General features: G+C 36.3%; 1 pseudogene; it reads right to left on the bottom strand.

Moving 5' to 3' along the window:
- Nucleotides 1-9,619: 9,619 nt before the first annotated feature.
- Nucleotides 9,620-9,997, bottom strand: LOC145157808 (adenosylhomocysteinase pseudogene; annotated as a pseudogene).
- Nucleotides 9,998-10,310: the final 313 nt, after the last annotated feature.

Here is a 10,310-nt window from a genome sequence, read left to right as displayed (position 1 = left end):
TTCCTTGAGACTTATAACACTTATATAAGGTGTTTAACTTGTCTTAGGATGTCTTAACTTTGCTAATTAGTTGTTTAAAGTCTAATTAGATACATATATGTTGTATTTATATGTTGAATAGGATCATTGTGTGTGTACAAGTCTTCACTTGACACCTAGCAATCCTATTTTCTTCAGTTCATCCAAACCACCAACTACAGGTGAGTTCATACCCCTTAATTAACCTTTTAAATGTTTTTAAATGCTTTTATGGGGGGGATACAAGTTGAACAATTATAGTTATTATATCAATCACATGTGATTAATAACTACCAAACAAATGGTTTTCTTACTTTTCAAACTGGTTATCAAACTGTTTTACAAACTCTTTTATTGTCAATACATTTATCAAACTCTTTTAACTTATATTATGTGTATCTATATAAATATAGTTATATAAGTAGGATTGGAAGGACTTAGGACTGCTAGTCTACCCTACTTCCTGTTCTTGTTTGATTGTGGTCTTGGGGTATCAAGGTTAGTTGTCCGAGGGTCGTTTGAATCCTAGTTATATATTATGTATATGTATATAGATATAAAAGGTTTGTTATCAACCTCTTTTAACTTATATTATGTGTATCTATATAAATATAGTTATATAAGTAGGATTAAGAAGGACTTAGGACTGCTAGTCTACCCTACTTCCTGTTCTTGTTTGATTGTGGTCTTGGGGTATCAAGGTTAGTTGTCCGAAGGTCGTTTGAATCCTAGTTATATATTATGTATAAGTATATAGATACAAAAGGTTTTCCTTCATTCAAGTCCATACCCTTGGGTAGCAAGGGTATACAAACATGTTCATACATTGCTAGTAAGCTACCATAGGGGTAGTTTAGGAAGATACTATTACTAGAACGATGAAACATACAATGAGTCAGTTCATACATGAGTCAATACATACTATAATGAGAAACAAACATGAAACAAAGTGATGAGAAACAAACATACAGGCTAGACAGAGAAAGAACATACAATACAGCTAGCACACAATTCACATAACATTTACATTAATACATTTATGTGAGCCATTAAACAGGGCATGGCACTACCTGCCATGACTGTTTTTGTATCAGAATCTCCTTAATTGGGGAGCGTATGAGTTTGTGTATAGATCTATACTGGATTGACTATCCTACACCTTTCTGTTCGCTACAGTGGGACTTGCAAGTCTACGGGTGCCAAACGTCATTTTTGTGGCATCTTACATTGTCACTTTACTATTGAGTCGGTAGCAAGATACAGGCTGATCACATGTTACCTTAAAATATACAATTAACTTAAGGTAGTTAGTACAGCAGTAGTTTCATAATACTACATTAAAGTACTATAACATTTTCCCTTTACATTTTACTTTGTGATTTCACACAATAAACAATAATGTAAAAACTATATTTTTGGATAATGATAGTCGGATTTGGGAAAATACTCACTTTTACAAAGGATACACACACAGACACTAGATGCCTTGGTAGAAGGCTACTTTTAGTAGGAAACATAGGGTTTTCTAGGATAGTTCAAACAAATACAAAACTTTTACAAACACACAGTACATCTTACAAAACATCTTACAAATGCTTTCATACAAACACAGACACTAATATACTTATGAACACACCAGCTCTAAAGCTGATAAACTCTTTCAAAATAACTTGTATTCTCAGGTCACCAGTAGACAGGTACCGGAGCCAGGTTTTGAGAAGATGGAGCTCGTTCAAGACTCATCTTATATTTTTGATGTATATTGTTTTGGTGTCTTTAAAACTTAACGGAACACACTTGTATGAAATTATATTATTAATGCAATGGATGATGTTGTTGCTTGTTTACTACTTGCATTGTTGTGATACTGTACATGACGTCCTCCACCCCAGAACGTTTCCGCCGTTCATTTGGTTTTGAGGGTGTGACAACGTTCGCTATTATTAATCCTTAGAAAACAAATCAATTCAAGCAGTGATCAAGTGATTAAACTAATAAATTTCCTAGTTTATTGATTCGGGTTAAGAAAGACTTGTAGTTACCTAATCAAATTACTAATTTAATTAACCTCTTGTTGATGGTTCGCCACACAAGCTCGCACATTAACTTACCTATTTTCTAGTTGACCATAGTTTCACGTTCGTTATTCCTAGGCACATAACAATGTTTTCACATAAATCATATGAGATAAGCAATTAAGAGATATTCATGCAGCTTAATATACTTGTTAATTAACAGAAAATAGTTGTTGTTAACACATAAGGTTCTTCAACAAGCTTAACAAAACAAAACTCACCAATTTCAATTAATCCAACCACAAAATCAAATCATAGTCATAAATTCATCTACCCTAAACAGAAGATATGAGTTTTAGCTCATAATTACAGCAGAAAGTAACTCAAAAACGAGATCTAATAGTTCACACATAATTCAAACAAAAGATTAAGTAAAGAGTAAACTAAAATTGCCTTTGATCTTCTCAAAATTGAAAGCTAGGGTTGTTCCACGAGTTCCAGAGCTCCAACTACATCTCCAGTCGCAATTTAATCCCCAAGGGTTCTAGATAAGGGTTTGGTTTCGGGAAATTGACTCCTATTTATATATTTCTGAAAACAGAGGCTACTCGTCGAGTCCAATAACTGACTCACCGAGTCCCTCATTAAAAATCCGTTTTCGGCAAGGACTTCTATTTGCTTCGTGAATGTTCGTGTGGACTCGTCGAGTAGGCATCCAACTCGCCGAGTTCTTCAGGATTTTGACTCTTTTTCTTCTTTCTTCAATCCCCGAGCTCCCGATTGCATTTCCCGCTTCCTTTTGCTTCCGAACACATCTTTTAGGTTGAGAAGACAATTTAAATATAATTAAGTACCTTTTGTCCATAAATTGCAATAAATTAGCCAAAAAGTATAAAAATTCTATACGAAATATATAGCTAAATATGCACATATCACCATGTATTTGAATCCCCTGGAATCCTCCAGTTGTAGTGTATGATAGCTCTATTAATGAAAATAAAACTATTTGAAGAATTGAAATCCCGTAAACAAATGGTTAGTTTATACTGTTGTGAGTTTGGCATAACCATGCTTGATATGACCTAGTGACCTCTACGACGTTCTTCAGGCGTCGGATGTTATGACATTTGTCACCCCAGGCATGCCTGCCTAACTGTAGCTAGCAGTTCAGGTGTGGGATTATCGGTCCCTAATAGATCTATTCACAAATCTCACACTCTCCCTCCAGGAGACTCTGGTTATACTGTGTTAGGATTTAGTTCCGCACCCCGAAGGGTACAATTGAAGTAGTGCCTCACAACCCTGTATTAACTAGTTTACGTGTAGTATTGTAATGTTCTCTTGTACTTGAAAATTTATGTATACTTGTAGAATAAAATATTTATACTTAAATAATTATTTATTATTGTACTCTTGTTCTTAGAAAGTAGTAATGTATGCCATAAACTATATCTAACATATTTTATATGTTTGTTAATGTATAAGCTCTGGACTTGATAAAATCGTGTATTGAATCCCAAACTATACCTATTATAGCTTGCATGTATGTTATGTATTCGGTTCATGTATTGTACTGAAAACTTTGCAATTATGGTTTAATGTTGAAAGCTTCCCTTATGCTCAACATGTCACAAAAGAGATAAAATATCTAAATATTTTATAAAATGTAGTAATCTCTTGGTTGTATCAAATTAAATAAGTTTTAATTATGTTGAAATTGTTTATATAAAAACACAAAATTCATTTGTGTTTTGCTTGTATTCACCCCTGGAAACGTTTAAAAAGTAGTAAAAGTGTACGGGTTTGAACTCACCGTTGATTATGTGTACGAGCTCAACAGCAGGACCGGAAAGGTGACCCTCGAGTTGGAGTATACGGAATTAACGGTACCCTAATGATAAATTAACACATAATTGTATTTAAATTAGCGATTCCATTAATTGAAGTGTTAGAAAACACTTGCTTTTGGGTTAGGAATGTTACTGAGACTTGTTTGTGGAAAAAAGAAGGTCTACAGCTAAAGTTCACGGCTCAAGACTGTTTGCGGCTGTAAACGGTTTGCAGCCTTTGAATATTTGAAGACTGTTCTTGGTGTTCTTGGTGTTCTTGAGGAAAAACTCGAAGATTTGAAGATTTGATATTGATGATTTGAATGTTCTTGGGAGGTTCTTGAGATCACTTTGCGAGGATTTTCAAGTGAAAAAGATGAGAAATGAGGAATCTCTCTGGGAAAAACCTTTATACCGGTTGGTTTTACGGTCGGAAATGGGTTTACGGCCGTAAACGAGTTTACGGCCCAAGGGTTTATGGCCGTAAACACTTGGCTGGACGATTTTTGCTAATTTTTCGAAGGAAAACTGGATTTTTCGAGTGTTTTTGGTTCCGAAAAGTTATATAACCTCTAAATATATATTTTAGATTGTTTTCCCACCACAAAGACTTAACGGAATAAATAAAATTTGAAATTTTATTTAACGGAAATTGACTTTTGTTGACTAGAAAGTGTCGGGTTGTCACAAAACATCACCAAAACTACAACATAGACCATGGGGTCTTAAATCTGGACACAAGGGACAAGAAGATCACATAAAGCTTCAAGCTTTATCCACATGCATGGTCATTTGGAGCTAGAAAGGCCAAAATAGAAGCTTAGAGGTTGCATGGGATTTCCATGGCCATAAAGTTGGCACCTTTATGCCATGAAAACCCATCAAAACCTTAGATCTGAAGTGTAAATCCATTTGGGACGTCCAACTCCCAAGGACCATGATATTTTCACCAAACTACGCAAAATCACCCCAAAAGAAGATCTAAATAACTACAAAGCAAGGTTCAAGCTTTATACCAGCAAAATGTCGTGGATACAGCAAGGGTTCTAGATCTATAAACTCTTTCTTGTGTCCTCAAGCTTCTCCTTCTTTCAATGGCTTCAAAACACACACTAAAACGCTTGAAATAACTCACAAAGACTCAAAATAGCATTAGGGTTTTGAGATCTAGTGTTTGGGACTTGGAGGCTAGAAATGAGGCCAACATGGAAGGTTTAAGGTTCTTAAATAGGGTGCAAACCCTAGAAATTAGGGTTTCACCTCTGCTAGCCTACTCGTCGAGTTGAGGCCTCTCAACTCGTCGAGTAGGTTACTTAAATTACGCGGAGCATATGATCTCTACTCGACGAGTTTAGGGCTTCCAACTCGTCGAGTTACTCTTATAAATTAAATAATTAATAAATTAAATGCATACCAAGAACCAGGCGTTACACCCGGGGCCTTTTATATTTTAGTTTCTTTAGTCTAGGCGTTTTATTTATTGTTCTAGTTGTAACTCTTCTTAATATCATGTGTGTCAGTTAGGAAGACACCGTCGTTTACCTTTTTCTTTATCTTTTACTAAAACTAGTCGTTTCTTTTAACTGATTCATTCTAATCTTTAGACTTCTCCTGTGCCAAGTCTGAGTGGATACAAGTACTATATTCTCTTTCTAGATGATTTTTCTCACTCCTTATGGGTTTACCCTATTCGTGCAAAATCTGAAGATTTTACTGTTTTTCGATAATTTCGTGCATATATTCAAAATTAATTTCAAAACAGATATTCAACTTTTTCAATGTGATAATGGTCGTGAATTTAATAACCAAACCTTGCTTGATTTTTAAAAAAAATCATGGTATTAAAATCTGCTTCTCATGTCCTTATACCTCTCAATAAAATAGTAAAGTTGAACGCACTATCTGTACGATAAACAACTGTTGAGAGAAAAAACTTTAAGATTGATTTGCAGAAATGTAAGTTAATCTAAACGGATCTTTTAGAAAGCTCAAAACTAATTAATATGCGGAATAATAAGGAAGAATATAACAACAAGATTAATCAGTAAATATAAGCAAGTAGTAATACTTAGTTGAACCGTAACAAGGTTTGCATTCAATCACAAGTTAGTAATTGATGAACAACATAAGTTAATGAAGATAATGAAGACTTGTATTCAATAAAGAGTAATACAGTGAAAGTTAGGGAAGTGGTGCTTAGATCGGTCAACATGATCATCTATTATAGCAAAACGTTTTAAATGATAAACATAAAAAGTCAGGTGGCCATGCTTTCCACGCTTGGACTGACAAAAAATCATCTAACACACAATGTCAAAAAAGGTGAACGTTACTTTTCTGACACTTCGGCGTACAAAAGAAAAAAACAGGCTTCTCTTCGTGTCAACCTCCTTCACTCCGGTAAACCAAGTCTTCATTATGATCTTCCAAGTCTTCACAATTGATCTTCAAATAAAAGCTTCTACCGCAACAAACAAAATAGGTCTTCGGTATTTCAATACAAGTTTTAGTTGTCGAGGGTCACTTCATGTTTTAACAACATTCTCCGTACCTCTCCTATCCTAGCCTCTTATCCTCCCATGTTTTGAGATGAAGCTTTACTTTGTGTGGTTCACACATTCAACATACTTCCTACAACTGTCTTATCATACAAAACCCTGTTTGAAGCTCTTTTCGGATTCTCTCATTCATACTCTCACTTGCGTGTCTTTGGCTGCTTGTGTTACCTAAACACTACCTCCCTGTCACACACAAATTAGCTCCCCACTCTCCCCCTTGCATCTTTCTACGCCCTCATCCAATTTCTCCTTCCGCTGCCTATGATTCACTCATTCCCAATGATGATCAACCTTCCCCTCTTGTCATTTCTCCTAAGCTTTTCTCTACCCCCACTGTCCCTCATGGTCAAACCACAAATGATGGTACATCTTTTGAAGATCCTTCGTCCAAGCTCACTTCCTCCCCTCCGACCTCTCTAGCTCATGCTCCTGTTCCTACTCATCCTCCAAACCATCTGATGGTCACCCGGTCATGTACGGGATCTCTTAAACCAAAAATGATATTCAACTTATCTCTCAGTTCAGATATCTCCCTACTCCTCGATCCACTGCTCAGGCCATGTGTGATCCAAATTGGTGCTCTACTATGAATGTTGAGATATTTTTTCTCATATCTAATCATACATAATATCTCGTACCCAAACCTCCCTCTACAAACATTGTTGGTTGTCGATGGTTATATCGCCAAAATTTTGACAACAATGGTCGCCTTGACCGCTTCAAAGGGCGCCTTGTGGCTCAGGTTTTTTCCCAACAACCAGGTCTTGACTTTGATGACACCTTTAGTCTTGTTGTAAAACGTGCCACCATTCAGGTTGTCTTTAGCATCTCTATCTCTCGAAATTAGTCTATTCACCAGTTGGATGACAAAAATTCCTTCTTACATGGTGAACTTGTTGAAATTGTCTACATGTGTCAACCTCCTGGATACGTCAACTCTCTGTACTCCGATCATGTGTGTCGTCTATGAAAGGCTCTTTATGGCCATAAACAGGCTCCCAGAGCTTGGTATCACTGGTTTGTTGTTTTTATTTCTTCGCTTGGTTTTTGCTCTAGTAAATCTAATTCCTCCCTTTTCACTTATCATAACAGTTCTGATACCATCTATCTCCTACTCTATGTTGATGATATCATTCTCACCGCCTCTTCTCCCTCCCTCATAACCAAGGTCATCTCTAGTCTAGATCTAAATTCCCCATGTATGGCGTCGGTCCTCTTTCCTTCTTTCTTGGCATCTCTACCTCTGCAGCTCGTTTGGGTTGTTTCTTTCCAAATCTTCTTTTGCTCAGGAGGTTCTTTCACGTGCTGATATATCCATGTGTAACTCCTATAGCACTCCAGCTGACACAAAATCCAAGCTTTCTGCTGATGGAGAACCAGTTCCAGATCGTACTCTCTATCATATTCTTGTTGGTTCCCTTCAGTATCTGACCTTTACTCATCCAGATATTGCCTATGTGATTAACATTGTCTACCTCTTCATGCATGATCCTCGTGTTCCTCATTTCCATGCCATCAAGCATATCCTTCGGTATCTCAAAGGCACTCTTTTACATGGTTTATATCCGTCCGTCATCTGTTTATCGTTTGGTATCTTACTATGATGTTGAGTGGGTTGGGTGTTCCATTATATTTCAATCTACTTCTAGGTTCTGTGTTTATCTTGGTGATAAGCTTGTCTCATGGTCTTTTAAAGACCGGTACGTTGTTTCTTGCTTTAGCACCGAAGCCGAGTACCGGGGGATTGCCAATGTAGTTGATGAAGCTGCATAGCTTCATAATCTACTTCTTAAGCTATATTGTCCTCTCTCATGTGCTACTGTTGTCTTTTGTGATAATGTTAGTGCCATGTACTTAGCCTCTAACCCAGTTCAGCACCAAAGAACCAAACATGTTGAAATCGAGTTACATTTTGTTAGGGAACATGTTGCGATTGGTCATGTACGTGTTTTGCATGTTCCATACACTTCTCAGTATGCAAATAGAGGAATTCTAAAAAAAACAAAAAAAGGAAAAGTCCGGTTTTTTTACAAAAGGTCTTCCTACACAGTCAATTTTAGATTTTAGAGGTAGTTTGAACATTCGAGAGTCTCATGTTCCAACTACGAGGGTGTGTTAAATTATATTTTTTTCTCTTATTTACTTCTTGTATAGCATATAGGCCTTATTGTATATTTTATATCTATATAATGAAATCATAATACACAACCCTAATTAACGGGTGTTCCGCAAATGTTTTTTACAAGTATTGCTCAATGATTTAAAAAAAAAAAGATAAGTGCTACTCTAGTACTCTATGTTTGGGTTTCATAAATTGTGTGTATAGGGAAAGTTTGGGAGGAGCATGAAACGTGAATGGTGAAGATTACAAATAATATGGGTAGTACCAGTAATTGGGTTCTTATGGAAAATCATTTTGATAACCATTCCAGAAACTAGATTAAGCCCAAAAAATTTGAAACCAAGAATGAAAAAAGTATAAATCGAAAATTGGATTTAGAGGATGGAAATCAAAATTTTGGCCTTACCTTGATATCCTACCACAATACCACTATAATCTATTTTCTGAAAAAAAAGAGAAAATAGATGTTGGAGATGAAGGTTTTGGTTTGAAGTGCTTACGTGTCATCATCTATTTTGGAATGAAAATTGTTTGAAGGTATATATTATTTAGTAGAAAATGGTTTGGGATGAAATCCAAAAGTGTTAATATGTTTATTGTTGGAATTGCAAGTGGTTTAGATGGATTTAGAGGAGTTGCAGGTGGTCGCCTCAGAAGAGAAAAGACAAAAGGAGGAGGGTTAAAGGAAAGATGATGGTGGAGGTGAGGATGGGTTGGGTAATAATAAAGCATTAAAAAGGATTAAAAAAATGGTGAGGGGGTATTTTTATTTTTTAATTAATAAGAATGGTAAAATAATTAAAATAATTGGAAAAATAAATTAAAAGGGTAAAATAGTCATTTCAATTTTTTTAGGGACCAATTCCACAAGGAAACTTGCTCAAAATGACTGTGTATCCAAAAGTTTCGAGGTTTTGACAACAACCAGGAAAAAAATGCAAACCACAGGGATCATTTTGCAGTTTTGTCTTGGGAATATAATAAAATTTAGGGTAAATACACGAATGGTCCTGTAGTTTGGAGTAGTCTACATAGTTGGTCCTTATCACAACAGATCTGTACCACTGCCTAGCCCAGTCAAGTGACCACTTCGTACACCACCAATATTCCTGAAGAGTCTCCCCCCTTCCAAGCAAACACAGCGGCAGATTCATGTGCAATGGCGGCGGCGGCGTGGTCTTGTGTTGAGAAGATGTTGCATGAGCACCATCTGACCTCGGCGCCCAAGGCAGTTAGGGTTTTGATGAGGACACCGGTTTGGATAGCCATGTGGAGGGATCCGGTGATTCTAGCGCCCTTGAATGGATGAGAAGGACTGAATTTCGTCTGGCAAGACATTAATCCCGACATTCCAACTTCTGCTAATTTGAGATTGAGACGAATGAAGTCGACTAACGACATGTCCTTGACTTTGTATTCACGGCCAAAGGATGTTATCTCGACGATGATAGCCATGGTGGATTAGGGTTTATGATCTTATGTGATTCGCCCTCTGTTTGTTATTTCAATAAGAAGCGGAGAGGAGGGTGTTTGACGAGTATGAGAGTGGGGGAATGAAGTGATATAAATAGGTTTCAAGGGGTGGAGATCAACGGTCAATGGTTGATCAGTAGTTGGTGAATCATGAAATAAAATAGACAATGAAATAATACTTCTACTTTTTTAAGGAAATAAACAATATCTATTATTTTGAATATTCTAAACATATAATGTTTTAAGATCTCGATTTATTTCATGTACCAGTGGGGTATTTATCAAGAGTGGTTTT

The sequence above is a fragment of the Lactuca virosa genome, chromosome 2 (genome assembly GCF_052849685.1).
Source record: "Lactuca virosa cultivar CGN04683 chromosome 2, Lactuca_virosa_CGN04683_v6, whole genome shotgun sequence".
NCBI lineage: Eukaryota > Viridiplantae > Streptophyta > Magnoliopsida > Asterales > Asteraceae > Lactuca > Lactuca virosa.
The sequence above is the reverse complement of the archived record's forward strand: the minus strand, read 5'-3'. Positions and strand labels throughout refer to the sequence as shown.